The sequence below is a fragment of the Rhincodon typus genome, chromosome 2 (genome assembly GCF_021869965.1).
Source record: "Rhincodon typus isolate 14 chromosome 2, sRhiTyp1.1, whole genome shotgun sequence".
Classification (NCBI taxonomy): domain Eukaryota; kingdom Metazoa; phylum Chordata; class Chondrichthyes; order Orectolobiformes; family Rhincodontidae; genus Rhincodon; species Rhincodon typus.
The window spans coordinates 83,113,705-83,130,139 of NC_063333.1; the positions used below are offsets into that span (position 1 = coordinate 83,113,705).

General features: G+C 40.3%; 1 protein-coding gene across 1 annotated transcript in view; it reads right to left on the reverse strand.

Moving 5' to 3' along the window:
• Positions 1 to 16,435, reverse strand: part of LOC109931812 (histone deacetylase 9-like) — a 948,406-nt gene that overhangs the window by 235,931 nt on the left and 696,040 nt on the right. The window lies entirely within an intron of this gene.

Below are 16,435 nucleotides of genomic sequence, written 5' to 3' on the forward strand. Positions count from 1 at the left end.
GGGGAAGGGTGTTCTGAAATAAATAGGGAGAGAGTGGGAGGTGGATAGAAGATAGATAGAGGAGAGGACAGGTGGAGAGGAAACAAACAGGTCGAAGAGGCGGGGATGGGGCCAGTAAAGGTGAGTGTAGGTGGGGAGTTAGGAAGGGGATAGGTCAGTCCAGGGAGGACGGACAGGTCAAGGGGGCGGGATGAGGTTATGTGGCACTTGTTTATAAATCATCTCAATTCACAACAGACAATGAAAATATTTTTGTAGCCAAATTTCCCTAGGATTTGCCCATTCCCCAGATGCAGAAGACAGGACAAAAATGTCTCAGAGACTCATACTTCCAGTTCATTCGTTTTGTGATATAGCTTTGAGTTTTTCAGTGCATCCAATTCATGCATTTCAAGGACTGAATAGACTGGAGATGCTTCGACCAAATCCATTAAAGAGACACGGAGCCCCAAAGAGCATTCTGATACCTGGCTCCTTCTAACTGGTCCACACAGAATGAAGATGGGGAGGGGCATCTTGACTCCTGATCAATCCCTTCTCCTCCATTTTACATGTTCTGCCAGTGATGCACCAGGCTTACTAAGAAGGCAGCCCAACTGACCACATAGCTGTCTTTTGCAGTAATTAGCTTGGCTGGCATCCCACTGCCATGCCAATAAACCTGGTGAGACTGCAATGACCTGTAACACCGTGGTCCCTTAAATCCTTAAAGACATAAGCTATCTGTTAATTGCTTATTTTGGGAATAAAAGACCATTCCCATGAGTTGGCATGTACCACTAATAAACTGTGATGCCTGCATTATGACAGAGTTGTGTTCCAATGCCAGCCCATGAGATTTTTTAAATGAACATTTCCTTCCACCATTGCTATCAGCTTTAGAGCTATAAAATAATGGCCACTACCTCTCCTTAATACTTCTTACAAAAATGAATTATTTTATACCTCAAGAACACAATCAAGTTCATTAGACATGACTGGCTTTAACAAATCCACTCTAACTTTCATTTCTAACCTATGTTTTTGCAAATGACAAACTATTTTGCTCCAGAGTAGTATCTCCACCAAATTCTTCGCAACTATGATTAGGCTGACCGGTCTGTCATTGCCAAGTTTATCACGTTCCTCTTCATCGAACTAATATTTGAAATCCTCCAATCCCACACTCATATCCAAGGAGGTTTGAAATATCATGGTCATGATCTCAAATACATCCATCCCTCCTGCACTCAGTAGCAAAGGATGAATCATACTCAGACAGGCTTATTTTTCTACTCCTTTCTAACTATTTTACTTAATCCAATTTCTCCATGGTGTCCCTTTTCACTGCAATATAGATATCCTTCTCTTTAGTGAAGACTGATATACTCGTTTAACACATCACCTATGTAGCTGTGTACATTTAATATAAAATCAATTTCAATTGAAAGTAAAATATTTGTTACCTGTGATCTTTATAAATTATTTATTCAAGGGATGAATGTGTAGCAGGCTACGTCATTATTTAAAATCCATCCCTAATTGTCCTGAAGAAGGTAGTCATAAGCTGTCTTCTTGAACTAAATCAGTCCTTGAGCTGCATGGGCACTCATACTGCTGATGGGAAGGGAGTTCCAGGATTTTCATCCAATGATAGTGAAGGAAAGGTGAGATAATTCCAAGTCAGGATGTGGTTTGGAGGGGAATCTACGATGGCAGTATTCCCATGTATTTGCTACCTTTAACCTTTTATTTGGTAGAGGTCATCAGTTTGAATTGTCCTATCTAACAATTCTTAAAGGGTCATTGCAGTACATGTTAAAAAGTGTACACACTGCTGCAGCTCTATACTAGTAATAGATGGAGAGTATGTTGAAGGTGTTAGATTGGGTGCCTCAGATGAGCTGCTTTGTCCTGGATGGTTTCAAGTTTCTTCAGTGTCGTTGGAGCTATATCCATCCAGGCAAGTGAAGAATATTCCAGAAAACTCCTGGCTTATACCTTGCAGATGGTGGACAGGCTAATAAAAGTCAGAAGCTGAGTTACTTACCACAGAATCCCCAGGCTCTGACCTGCTCTTATGGCTACGTTGTGTGTATTACTGGTCCAGTCCAGTTTCCAGTCAATGGTAACTCCCTAGATATTGATGGTGGGGAATACAGCAATTGTACTACTATTGAAAATAAAGGGCCATTGATTGAATTCTCTCCTGATGAAGATGATCATTACTTATAACTTGTGTGGTACAAATGATCCCACCAGAAAATGTGGAGCTGAGGGAGGCCATCTAAATATCATAAAACTGTCACTCATATCTTGAATGCTTATCCTCCCCTAGGTTTCCTGGAAATCTGGTCGCTGGATTCCAGGTTTAGGAGCACCTCATGGAAACACAGGAATATGGGCTATTCAACACTCCACAACTGAGAAAGGAAATAATTTCTCTGATTGAATTCTTCAGGTGTCCTGGATCATCCTGGTTGAGATCAAAATCTTTATTGTATCAATAGATCCCTGTTTTGGTCTACCAGTTTCCACAGTTAAACTGATTATATCAGTACATGTTAATTGTTCATTTAGGATGAAATTGCTTCATCATAGGAATTACTGATAGCAACATTTGATGACCCTATCCTCACAGATCATCGTGGAAACTTTGTCCTGTAACCTGGACCCAGTTTATTAAGGTGCCAGCTATGTCGCAAGTCAGGGTTTTCCAGTGAAGTTACAGTAGAAGCTGTCATAGAACAGCACAAGAATATTATTCAATCATTATTTTATCTTCCTCTTATTGCTTATTGATAAACTTCATCAAAAGAGCTTGAGGAGTGAAACTGGACAGACTACCCAGCATCGACCCAAACACTGGAAACAATGATAGCAAACACAGCCTGTCAACTCTGTAAAGTCCTTCTTACTACCATCTGGGGACTTGGGATTGTTGTGCCACAGAAAAATTGAAAGCCTGGCATAGTCAGGCATATAGAATCTTAACTTACAGACAATGTCCCAGATACCACCATCATCATCCCTGGGTGTGTTCTGTTCCACGTGCAGGGGCGGGGGGGCGACACAGTGGTGTACTGTTGGGATGATTGCAATACCGTTGTTCAAAATTGATGCTGGACCCCATGAGGTCTCATGGCATCGGGTCAAATGGGCAAGGAAATTGCCTGCACACTCCTTTAACTGATGAATCAGTACTCCTCCATGTCAAACACCAGGAAATATGGAGAATGGCATGGTTTTGAATAGACTCGGAGTGGAAGATTTCAATGTTAATCACTAGGAATGGCTCAGTAGCATCATTATTGACTGTCCTGGTTGAGTCCTAGAAGTCATAACTGTTAGACTGACTGTGCGAGAATTTATGAGGACACCAAAGAGTTGGAAAAATCTACTTGAACTGGTCGTAACTGGTTACCTGTAACAAATGTGTCCGTCCATTTTAGTATAAATCAGAGCAATCACCCTAAAGTCGTTGTAGACTGAAATCACATTTTCATATTGAGGATACTCTCCATCATGTTGTGTGGCGTATAGATGGAGTGGATTTTGAGCAGATCTAGCAACTCTAAACTGGGCATTCATGAGACACTGTGGGCCAGCAGCAAAATTGTATTCAACTGCAATCTGTAACATCATGGCCCAGCATATCTCCCACACTACCATTTCCATTAAGTTGGAAGATAAGCCCTGATTCAATGAGGAAACACGGTGGGCATGCCAGGAGCAGCGCAAGCATATTCTAAAAATGAGCTGTCAACATAAAGTTACAACTTACATGCTGCTTACAAAACGACAGTGGAAACAGCATGTGATAAACAGGATTAAGAGTTCCCATAAACAAAGAATCAGATCTAAGCTCTGTAATCCCGTTGCATCCAGTCATGAATGGCAGTGGACAATTCAGCATCTAGCAGATAGGGGAGGTCTCACAACTACCAGCAGCTCCAACAAAGGGGGAACCCAGCACATCAGTGCAAAACACAAAGCTGACGTACTTGCAACTATCATCAGGCAGAAGTGCTGATTGGATGATCCATCTCACCTCCTCCAAAGGTAACAAATATCAATCTTCAGTCAGCTCAATTCCATCCACGTGAATAGTACAGAATAGAAATTTATTGTCTCGTGTACTTTTATATGAAAAATACAGTGAACAGTTTTATAATTTGCCACACCATAGTGCCTATATTAATGACAGAAGTCATACATAATGATAAAAAAGTAAAATTAAGACAACGTTCAGTTCATCACAGTTCAGTTAATGGCTCCTGGTCCCAGGGAAAGCCAATCAAGGAACGATCGAGTACCTTGGGATGAGACTGTCATTCTGAGGTGAGAACAAAGGCACTAGATATTGAATAGGCTATGGGTCCTGATAGCAATCCAGCCACAATACTGTAGACATGTAATTCAGAACTAGCCTTGTACCTAGCCAAGCTCTTACAGTACAGCTACAGTACTGGCAATAACCTTACAATCCAGAAAATTGCCCAGATATGTTCTATCCACAAATGGCAGGATAAATCTAACGTAGCCAATAACTGCCCTCACTCATCAATCATCAACAAAGCATAGAAGGGCTCATTGACAGTGCTATCAAGCAGCAGTTGAAAAGAAATATTCTGCTCACTGATGCCCAGTTTGAATTCTGCCAGAATCACTCAGCTCCTGACCTCAATAAAGCATTGATCCAGACATCAACAAAGAACTGAACTCCAGATGTGAGGTGAGAGTACTGTCTTAACATCAAGGCCAAGCAAGATTGGAGTCAATGTGAATTGGGGGCAAGCTCTCCACTGATTGCAGTCATACCCAACACAAAGGAAGGTTGCTCTACTTATTAGAGGTGAATCATCTCAATCTCAGGAAATCAGGAGGAGTTCCTCAGGGCATGGTCCTAGGCCCAGCTATCTTTAGCTACTTTCTTCATCAATGACCTTTCTTCTTTAATAACAGCTGAACTGGGGATGTTCATGGTGATTGCAAAATGTTCAGCATCACTTGTGACTCCTCAGACACTGAAGCAACTCTTGTTCAAATGCAGCAAGTCCTGGGCAACATTCAGGCTTGGACTGATAAGTGGCACTTAAGATTCATACCACAAAAGATCCAGGCAATGACCATGTCCAACAAGAAATAATCTAACCATTGACCCTTGACAGAGAAAGGCATGATAATTGTTGATTTCCCCACTATCAAGATCCTGGGTGTTATCATTGACCAGAAATTGAACTAGACTAGCCAAACAAATACTGCGGCTACAACAGCAGGTCGGAAGCTATGAACTCTGTAGTGAATAACGCATTCCTGACTCCCTAAAGTCTGTCCACCATATTTAAGCCATGAATCAGGACTGTATTAAATTACTCTCCCCGTTTGTCTAGATAACTGAAGCTCTAACAACATTCAGGAAGCTTGACACCATTGAGCTTAAAGCAGCCCTTTTGATTGCTATCATATCCACAGCCTTCAACGTTCATTCCCTTCACCACCCATAAAACAGTGACATTAATGTGTACCATCTACAAGAAGCACTGCAGTAATTTGCTAAGCCTCCTCCAACAGCATGTTTATAATGTGCCACCTCTACCAACTAGAAGACCAAGGGCAGGAGACACATTGGAACGCCACCACTTCCAAATTCCTCCCCAAGACACAGAGAATTCTGCCCCGGAATTCTTGTCATTTCTTCGCTGTCAGTGGAATCAAGTGTTGGAACTCCTTTCCCAGTGGCCATGTGAATGTACACAGCAGATAGACTGCAGCAGATTTAAAAAGCAGCTCATCACCTTCTCAAGGACAATTATGGATTAGCACCAAATGCTGCCCTTGACAATAACACCTACATCCTATGAAAGAAAAGGAAAGATTATTTTCCCATTTGTCAGTAGCATATAACAGCCTAAAGTTGAAAATCTATTCCATCACAAAATACACTGAAAACTCTTACGTGAGATTCTGTCTTACAAAATCCATAATGAAACCGTTAACAGTCAGCTGCCATATCTAGTGTTGTTTATTCATTTGTGTGTTATGGATGTAATTGCCCATCCAAGTATGTGCTTGAGGCAGTGATAGTGAGCACCTTCTTGAACAACTGCGGACCATGAGGAATACCGAGTGCTGTTAGAAAGGGAATTTTAGGATTTATCGCAGTAACAGTGAAAGAGCAGCAAAGTAATCCAAGTCAGGATGCTATGCAAAACTGAAAATGCTGGAGAAATTCAACTGGTCTGATAGCATCTGTGGAGAGAAAATAGAGTTAACATTTTGAGTCCAATGACCATTCTTCAGAACAATTCTGTAGAAGGGTCACTGGACTCAAAACATAAACACCATTTTCTCTCCTCAGATGCTGCCAGATCTGCTGAGCTTCTCCAGCAATTTCTGTTTTGTTTCAGATTTCTAGCATCTGCAATACTTTATTTTGTCATATTGATACGTAAAACCATCTTCCTGAACAACCCCAGTGGTTTCCATCATACAACATACAAACAGGACCCATTTTGGGCTTTTGGAGGCTCTTAATAGACCAATTAAAAGCATGTTTCTGCCTTTTCTCAATAATATGTGCAGCTAGGGAAGCTGGAATGAAGGAAGCCAGATCACTACTTCATCATGTTGGATGGAAAGTCCAGAAGGAAAGTATATCTTTTGAGTGAGGTCCAATGCCCACACGCCCCCTTGAAGATATTAACTACCCTTTGTGACTCCCGCTTGACCTCCAAAACACGACCACACCCTCTCCACAAAACATAACCACACAGCTCACCCCCCACTTCTGTGGAGCTCCAAGTCCTTCCTTAACTAAAAACACCAGTTCAGTCACCATGGACCTCTTTTCTCAGGACTGCTGTGGCCACAAATGAGTGCTGGCACTGTTGTGACTATTTAACTGCTAACCAATTGATTAGCTGGTAGCTCTCAAGGGCACCCTTTCACTAACCAGTGAAAGTTGCACCCTAAGCCTGTAAAAGGTGCCCTCAGCAAATTATCACTACAGGCCAGCTTTCCTTAGGCAACCAGCTATTCTACCAATACAGTGAGGGTGGCCACTCATATACCTCCTCAACCGTGTGAAATTCTGTTCATTTTCTACCAATGCAAAAAATCAGTAGTGGAACATTTGTAAAGCAACTTCTGTCCTAAATGCAAATCTGGGAATTGAATGACATGTAATGTATGACATTCTAGCCTTGGATTGAGCATGGGCAAAAGTGCGGAATTCCAGAGGTGAGGAGAGAGGATAGCCTTTGACATCAAGGCTGCTTTTGACTTAGAGTGGCATCAATGAGGTCTAGCAAAACTGGAATCAATGGGTATCGGAGTAAAACTCTCTGCTGGTTGGAGTTATACCTGGCACAAAGGAAGAATGTTCTGGTTGTTGAAACTCAATCATCTTAGCTCCAGGACATTTCTGCAAGAGTTCCTCAGGGTAATGTCTTAGGCTCAAACACCTTCAGCTATTTTATCAATGACCTGAAGGTCAGAACTGGTGATTGCACAATGTCCAGCACCATTTGCAACTCCTCAGATACTGCAGCAATTCATGTTCAAATGCAACAATATCTGGACAATATCCAGCTTGGGCTAATAAGTAACATTCATGACAGAAAAGGTTCCAGGCAACGACCATCTCCAACAACAGACAATGTAACTCTGCTTCTTGACATTCAATGGCATTACCATCACTGAATCCCCTATTTTCAACCTCCTGGGGATTACCATTCACCGCAAACTAAACTCTACTCATTTAAATAAAGTGGCTACAAAAACAGATCACAGGCCAGGAATACTGCAGGGATTAGCTCACTTCATGACTCCCCAAAGCATCTACAAGGAGCAAGTCAGGAGAGTGATGGATTACTCCAGACCTGCCAAGATAAGTGCAGCTCCAACAACATTCAAGAAGCTTGATACCATCCAGGTCAAAGCAGCCCACTTGATTGGCACCAAGTCTGCAAACATTCACTCTCTCCACCACTGTACAGTAGCAACAATATGTACTATCTACAAAATGCACTGCAGAAATTCGCCAAAGCTCCTTAGTTCCAAACCCACAACACTACCATCTCGAAGGACAAGGGCAGCAGATACATAGGAACACCACCACCTGCAAATTCCCTTCTAAGCCACTCACCATCCTGACTTGGAAATGTATTGCAGTTTCTTCATTGTCACTGGATGAAAGTCCTCAAATTCCCTCCCTAATGACTGTGGGTCCATCGACAGCACATTCCCTCCCTAATGGCATTGTGGGCCCATCGACAGCACATGGACTGCAGTAGCTCATGGCAGCAGCTCACCATGACATCAGCTCCTCTCTGTTCTCCACTGCCCATTTTCCACTAATATTCAAACTGCACATAATGGATCATTTTGGTTTCAAAGATAAGGTGCAGCACATTATTAACAGTTAAACCTGTTAAAGACAATAGATTTACATGATAAATAACTCATGTTTTCCACCCAGAAAAGGCATATTTTACAAAGCAATGAAATGTAAAGGCAGTGAAATTAAAATTGTTACTTGGTGAAGCAGAAATGCCTATTTTAGTCACAAGTATGGAATATTATAGATTAGATACCACTGTGAATTGCAAACAAATAGCGAGTTCTGTACTGGCCCTTAGGCTTACAGTGGTATTTTGCATGGCAAGTTGTGCACAGTTAATCATCCTAAAGAATTACCTAAATGGCAACTAGCCACCTATATCCCTAACTGATCAGATTCAATAATTATTATTAAGCTTCACAGTCAGAGCTAGAAGCTTCATATGGAATCGTGAATTAAATATCAAATTAGGTGCAGAAAATGAAAAAAAGTGAGGGAAAGAAAGATTAGATCAGAGAGAGAGTCAAAGTGACAGTGAAGGAAAAAAAAGAGTATTTTTGTAAAAAGGATCTTCAACGATAATTAAATGCTAAAAAAATGAGACTTCACATTTGCAAAATTAATATTTAATGCCAACGAGATTGTTTGACGATAATCAACCTTTTAAAGAGTGCTAACTTACCACATGCCTAGTCCCTATCTATCAAGTGTGTACATGAACTTCATGTCATGCAATGTATTTGAGCCACGAGTCAGACAGTTTTTTAGTGGCGCAGGGCATTTTACACAGCAACTATCAGACTGTTGTGTTTAGTTGCACTTGTGCAGTTGCAAGAGGTTGCTGTCCAATTTCAACATACAAAAACAGGTGAGCATGTTAGCTTCACTATTACTTTAGTTGCAAAATCCAACCCTACACTTCCAATTATCTTGCTTTATCAGTCGAACCATGAGCAGCTGATTTGCAGCTAATATCCAGTGTCGTCAACAGTTACTGCTTTAAAAATGGACATTGTCATCTAAATGACAAATTAAAATAAGGAAATGTCTGTTTGACATGGTCCATAAAGATTGGCAACATGGTGGAATGATGCCTATGCCGCTGCTGCAAAGCAGGACATCAAAACCAACTCAACAAGAGGGGCATGCTGTATCTGATTAATGAATTCCATGGTTGCTGCAAGATTATTACCATATTAAATACTTTTGGCAACCATTCCATGAAAGAATTCTATTGCACGTTAGTGACTGACAATGTGCAAGTAAAAGAGCATTTCTATTCATTTCTTCTGACTGGTACTTTAAAGAAAATAATACTTTGATCTTATTTCCAGTGATGCCAAAACAAAAATTAAAAACTGATGTCAAATCTTTGTTTGAACTGGTATTTATAGACAGTTTTTTTTCAGTTACTTTCAGATTTTTTTTTAATGACAGCAATCACTTAAAGAAGTTGAGTCTGGATTAAACCAAACACAGCCCTGAGTGCTTAAAGCTGTTCTAAAAATGCTCAATGCCCCCATAACTTTGATTTGAGCAATATGTTTATAGTAGAAGGGTATAAATGTATTGCAGAGATCCTGAAACTTCCGCTTCGTGATTGAAGTGTTCTACTGGAATGACAGCTCAAAGATGTGCGGGTTGATTTCCAGATCCATATGTTTGAAGGAATCAGACCAGACATTTTCCTCTGCCTTGCACAATACAGTTTCAATGTAAATTTTGATCAGGCTATTTTTTAACACAGTAGAATGCTTACCTGCATTAAAAACCTAAAATCATGAATTCAAATTAACTTCTGAAATGAATATCCTTAGCCCATTCATTTTGAACAGTGAGGCAGGCAAAGGGGCAATATGACAGCGAAAGATATTGGCTGGGGAGGCCATGTCTTTACAACACCACAACATTTTACCAGCACAAACCTAGCAGTGTGACTATCATTTAAGGGCCACTGCATGTCCTTGTAGGTCTTTTACCCATGAACATTACTCTGATGGCCTCCCAGTGGCCTCAGAGGGCATAACTATCCTAGTCGATGGCAACCATATGATATGCTCTGACTGAGCCCTCATAAATCCTGGGACATGTCTGCCTGGCCCCAGTTCTTAGAGGGCTTCTTGCCACTCAGATTCCCTCATCCTTGAGCTGCACCCTCAGCAATGGCCATCATTTGTGTGGTGCTGTTGGGGCTACTGAGTTCCCTCTGATTGGGCTGGCAGCTCCTGGGGTGAAGCCGTCACGCACAATTGGATGGTGACCTTGCCGACAGATTGCTAACTGGCCACCATCAGCAAAGTTTTGCCTCCATGTCCCAAAGTTGCCAACTTGGAGTTAATTCCCAGTTACAGCCCTGGTGGCAAAATATTAATGTCCCCTGTAAAATTCAGCTGCTGCCGTGAGTTGTACATTGGGAACTTGCCAGGTAATAACTATACACTATTATCGTAGAGGTTAAAAAAATGACGATCCATTTCTGGCTTCAATCGTTTGCTTTTTAATACCTGAGTCCTTTTATGAATTAAAATGGTTTTCAAAAAGATATGCACAAATTGTTAGATGAAAGTATGTCAGCGTCTTGCTGTCGTGAGATCATAATTGAAGGAAATCTGCAATGCTGCAACAAATGGAAGAAGAAAGCAAATAATAGAGCGATAGGTTGTCAAAGTATGTTTTTTTTGGCTCTGATCCCATTAAATTAGTCATGAATATAACATGAATACCAATGTAATAAGACATGTGTGACCAACTTAACCATTATCAAAAGTTATAGGGGGAATGAAGTTTAAGTTATCTCGACGGAATCGGAGGGAAGAGTACACAGCAGAAATGGTAAGTGTTCCTATATTTTGTCTATAGCTAGCAGGAAATCATGGGTATCAATTTGCTAAATTTCCCAACTCTGCTTCTTGTGGTGGCTGGCACTGGAGGGGTGATGTGAAGGAGAATGATGGGATGGAAAGCTAAGTTTAGAATACAAGATGTTATTAGGGCCACTATATTGAACACTACAAGCTAATCTATACTTGCAGGATTCGCATTATAGCTTTCAACAAATATACTTTTAAACAATGGTCTACACTTGAATCTTTCGGACTACAGGCTGCTTTCTTACACTTCACGATAGATTAAGAATTGTGCCTGTTCCATGGTTGACAAAAAAAATTCAAGATGCAGCCTGCATCAGATGTGTCAATGCCCTGTGATAATACCCTGTAATCTAGCCAATGTCTCCATGACAGACAAATATTGTGGGTACTCACCCAACTGATCTTTGAAGGCAGGAATGAGGTCAGTTTAATCATGCCTGGATTTTTCACCATTTAATTCCTTAGTAAAATGAGACTACTCACAAATCCAATTGGAAATTGGAGCACAAGGTCTCGACAATAGCATTCTGAGCGCTTATGGTCAGACTGGACTTAAATTCAATGATCTTGTGGGAAATGGTCTTTTCAAAGCTGGCAACAGTTTATGTTACAAGATACTTTGTGTACTCTCAAATGACTGCATCAAATGTTTGTGTTCAATCAATCATTCTTCTGCTAGTCAACTCTAACTTTCCAGTCACTGGTACATATTGCTACTTCTGATCATCAGTGGTGGAGGGACTGAATGTTTGTTGATGTGATGCCAATCAAGCAGGCTGCTTTGTCCTGCATAGTGTTCAAGCTTCTTGAGTGTTGTTGGGACATTGAAGTACCACCCAGATAACATTTTGTGCCCTTGGCACCCTCAGTGCTGCCTCCATATACTGTTCTACACGGATGAGTATTGATTAACCAACTGGGGCAGGGGAGCCAAGGGGCTACGTGAGGTTTCTTCCTTACATCTAACTTGATGCCATGAGACTTCATAGAGTCAGGAGTCATGTTAAGGACTCCTTTACGTTGAGCTGCTGCTTCCCAACTATATACCTCTGCCTGCCAGTGGGACAAGACAGACCCAACGCTTCAGATATAATTCTCTGTGTATGACCATATCAGGCTGTTGCTTGACTAGTTTGTGCATCAGTGCTCACTAGACCCCAGATGTTACTAAATATGACTTTGTAGGGTTGACAAGGTTGTGTTTGTGACATTGCCCTATACGATGCCCGAATTGATGTCGGGTGATCTTTCCAGTTTTAAGGCAGTTTTCTTCCAATAGTAGATCACATGGATTTGTATGACAATCTACAATGGTTTATTGGTCATCATTCGACTTCTAATTCCAGATATGCCATGTTGGGTTTTAAATTCTATCTCAGAATATTGCCTGGGTCTCCAGATTAGTGATCTAGCAACATTACCCCAGGCCATCACCTTCTCTAGATTATCCTAAATTGTCAATGTTGGATGTACTGTGCTGGTCCTTTTTAGAGGTCAAGTGAATGATGCAAAGTCCAGAGGTCCTATTTTCTTCTGTAATACCGACTATTGTGATTGATTCTTGGGAAATTCTTCAGAGAAACTGAATAGAAAGCTCTGCTGGCTAAATCCAGCTCATTACGAGGTACTTAAGAGTAAAACATAAATCATGCTGTGCTAGTGTAGTGTAAGTTGCATATATCAGTGGTGAATGACAGGGTATGGAAGAAAGAACAATAGTAAAAGATACAGGGAAAACAAAAATCAGGGAAGGAAGCTACTGGATTCACTTGTCCTCATTTTTTGTAAGGTCTCTAGCCCAGAAGTTAAACAGCAATCTTCTCAAATTTGTAGAAGAACATAAAGTTGCAGGCATGTCTCTTGTGCCTTCTCTTCAAAATTGCAGAGTTCATTGATTTTATCAACCTCAAAGATTGTCTCAATCTTTATAACTCAATTTCAGTTATAAAGATTGAGCTGCAAAAATTTGTCATGCATGAGATTCTATAGTAGGGCTGTTAAAGTTGAAGGTGATCTCAATCAGGTTTTGAGAAGTTGATAGGAAACTAAACGTCACCTTGTAGTGCAGTGGTGGCATCCGTACACCTAGACCAGGAGGCCCAGGTTTAAGTGCCACCTGCTCTAGAGGTGTGTGATAACATCTCTGAACAGGTTGATTTAGAAAATAGGTTATGAGGAGGCAATGGCTAGGTGATATTATTGCTAGACTATTAATCCAGAAACTCAGCTAATGTTTTAGGAACCTAGAGTCAAATCCCACCATGGCAGATGGGAAAATTTAAATTCCATTAAGAATCTGGAATGAAGAGTCTAATGATCACCATAAAACTATTTTCATTTTTTGGAAAAACCCATCTCATTCACTAAAGCTTTTTAGGGAAGGAAATCTGTCATCCTTACCTACGTGTGACTCCAGACCCACAGCAATGTAGTTAACTCTTAATTGTTCTCTGGGTAATTAGAAATGGACAATAAATACTGGCCTAGCCAGTAAAGCCCACATCCCATGAGTGAATAAAAAAAAGGGAAACTAGTTATTTACACTTCACTAAGGTGTGTTGTGAAGAAAATTCCTTGTCTTAACTTGCTTGATTATCATACTTTTTCTTTTTGGTTCCAAATGCCTGTGAATTTTGCACACTTGGCTGAGAGCTCACATAAATGTTTAATTAAGCTAAACTTGAAAGCTTTTGTACAAACTTTTGTTCATAATGCTGGTTGAAATTTACTCCTGTCACTTATGGGGAGACCTGTGAATGTGAAAGGTTTACATTATTCTCATTAGGTGAGCTGTTGAGTGATGTTTGGAAATTGCAGCTTGACCTTAAGACTGAGGCCTCTGTATCAACAGCACTTTTGGCACTGAGACAATCTACTAGGTCATCAGGCAAGGTAAGGTTACATTTTAACTGAATTACTCCTCACCATTCAGAGATGGTTATGAAATTGTTCTTGGTGAGTGTTACCAATGCTGATAAATACTCTTCTTTTCTTTACCTATGGCATGAGATGCAGGTACCACATGTCCAAGCCACCAGGTGAAATCACATTCCCAAATCCTCCATGCCTTGTCCACCTCTTTCGTGCCTGAACCTGCAAACTCAAGCTGGTAGGATCCTTAACTTAATTTTGACAAGTTTACGAGTTTCTTCCCTTTGGGGGCTGGGCTGCCAGTAATCCCAACAATGGTCACCACTCAAGGTCCTGCTTCTGGGACAAGAGAGCCTCAGACTGTATGATTGGCCAGTAGCTCTCAGATGCCATATTTCTTCTATTAAAATCCTAGCTGATGTTCTGACTGGACCAGTCAGACCGGCATCTGGCTTGGTAGTTTTTTTTTAACATGGTGGTCTTTTATTGAAACACATCCGTGCAATGCCAATTTGATTTTAACAATAAAAGAGATGTTTATTATACAAAACAGATGAAGATAAAATAGAACAAACCAAGCTATTTACGTTTAGCATAATTTGAAAGATTGCAATACAGACAGCAAAATACAATTCTATCTATTGCAACACCATCAATTTATAGTACTCAAATACCAGAAACGGTTCCCTTCTCTTGACGCCTGTAGGTTTTACTGAACAATTTCTTTTAATTCCCAGATTTGTGAGTTTCATAGTCTTTTCCTTGATTATTCACCCAACTGAGCTTAAATGTTTTTCAGCTTCAAATAAGCCCTTTAGATTTCTAACTAAAATACTCTGGTCTGGAATTTTCAAAGTAAAACCCTTAAATTGAGGTAATCATATTTCCTAAATATACTGAACTAACCCCTTTCTCCAGGAGGTATTGCTCTTACATCTGACCTCAGCCAGGTTTCCTGTGAACTGAAACTAAAAGCTTTCCAATTTAAACAGTTTTCCTGAGCAGAAAAATCAATTATCGATTCTTCTACGCCAAAAACAGGCTAATGCCATACAATGGGAGCTCTCTCCAAACATACAACTCTCACAATACAAACAAATTCACATTATCACTCCAGAGGGACTCTCAGTCAGCTGCACTCTGACATAGACTGCTTTAAAAATCACGGCTCCAGAAATACTGACCAGTTAATTATTAAAACCCCTCATATACATTAGCTAAAACCCACATGCCCCTAGTTCAAAATCCAAAGGCTAAAATAAATGACATGATATAATAAACCACACGTCTTACATCACACCTCCCAGGTGGGAGCAGACATCTTTCCACACAGTGCGACTTCTGTAAAATGGAGGTTGAACAAGCCAGCCAAGAGAGGATGGGCTTAATCCTGACTTTCACACCAAGGTGCAAGAACACCACTTTCATATGAAAATCAGCCCACTAATTTTTCTAATCTTATAAAGGACTTCGTTACTGAACAACCTGCATTTACCAATCTGAACAAATTGACAATTCTATGCCAAAAAGCACACAATTAGTAAATGATCTAAAATCTATAAATTCCTTTAATTTCAGATCACTGCATCTTACAGAAACAGAAATCAGATAAGCGCTCTGAGCTTATGGATGGATTTATACCCAAGTTTCAGATAATAATATACAATGATTTAATCTAATCAAATATTTAAGCTGCACTTTTATTTTTCCCTTAGTTCTTACTCTTTATGTAATTCTCCAAATACGCAGGTCTCCTGTTGGCTTATGGTTCCTTAGGTATAATGGAAATAAACATTCCTCTTGACATCACCTGCTACAATGTAGACAGCAAAGTCCAGTGAAAGCTTGCAATCCTATAACAGAGTCCATCCAATTTTGCTTCTATTAATTCAAATAGATTGAAAATTGGACCGGCTGTGTTATATGTTTGCAACCAACCCACTTCCTCTTCCTCTCAGAACTACACTCAGGGACTGAAGAGTTACAATATTCCCATCCCAATTGTATGGAATTTCACTATTCGCCAACATCACATTCATCACACTTGACCAATCTATTGGAGTATTTGAGGAGGTAACACCAGCTGTGAATAAAAGGGAACTGGTGGATGAACTGTACTTAAATTTTCAGAAGCATCTGATAAAGTGCCACATCAAAGGTTATTGATGAAAATAAAAGCTCATGGCATTTTTATGATCTCACGATCCAAATTGTTACAGGGAATATCTAGTAGATACTATTACCAGACAATTCAGATTCCCAAAAGGAACATGGTTGGATAGATTTATTTGTTTAACAGAGGTGATGTTTTTCTAAAGCAAAAGCACACAATGTTGAAGTCTCTGTTTTAACAAATACAACAAAATAAAAG